Source organism: Pteropus alecto, unplaced genomic scaffold, assembly GCF_000325575.1.
Source record: "Pteropus alecto unplaced genomic scaffold, ASM32557v1 scaffold23, whole genome shotgun sequence".
Lineage (NCBI taxonomy): Eukaryota > Metazoa > Chordata > Mammalia > Chiroptera > Pteropodidae > Pteropus > Pteropus alecto.
The window spans coordinates 2,358,086-2,358,736 of NW_006435837.1; the positions used below are offsets into that span (position 1 = coordinate 2,358,086).

At 33.0% G+C, this 651-nt stretch overlaps 1 pseudogene; it reads right to left on the bottom strand.

The window, feature by feature from the left end:
* Positions 1-297: 297 nt before the first annotated feature.
* On the bottom strand, positions 298-416 carry LOC112479598 (annotated as a pseudogene).
* Positions 417-651: the final 235 nt, after the last annotated feature.

Genomic DNA, 651 nt, shown 5'->3' on the forward strand with positions numbered 1-651 from the left:
ATGGCTTCGGAGTGTTCCCTCCTCTTCAAATTTTCAGAAGTATTTGGGAAGGATAGGCATTAATTCATTTTTAAAATTTTTTTGGTAGAAATCACCAGTGAAACCATGTGGTCCTGGGCATTTCTGTGTTGGAAGGTTATTGATTACTGATTCAATATATACTTACTTATGATTGATCTGTTAAGATTTTCTATTTTGTTATGATTCAGTCTTGGTAGGTTTAAGTTTCTAGGAATTTATCCATTTCTTCTAAGTTATACAATTTGTTGGCATATAATTATTCATAGTATTTTTTTATGCCTACAGCATCTGATATTCCTAGGTGTTCTCCCATCTAAGTACTAACCAGGCCCGACCCTGCTTAGCTTCCGAGATCAGATGAGATTGGGCACGTTCAGGGTGGCATGGCCATAGACCAAAATATTTTCTTTTGAGACTGTGTTTCAGTGGTATCAATTGTAATGTCTTCTCCCTAATTTGTAATTTTATTTATTTAGGTTCTCTCTCTTTTTTCTTAGTGTAGCTAAAGGTTCGTCAATTTTGTTTTCAAAAAACAGCTCTAATTTATTATCTTTTCTATTGTTTTCTGATCTCTCATTTTTTGTGTGCTCTAGTATTTGTTATTTTCTTCTGTAAATTTTGGACTTAATT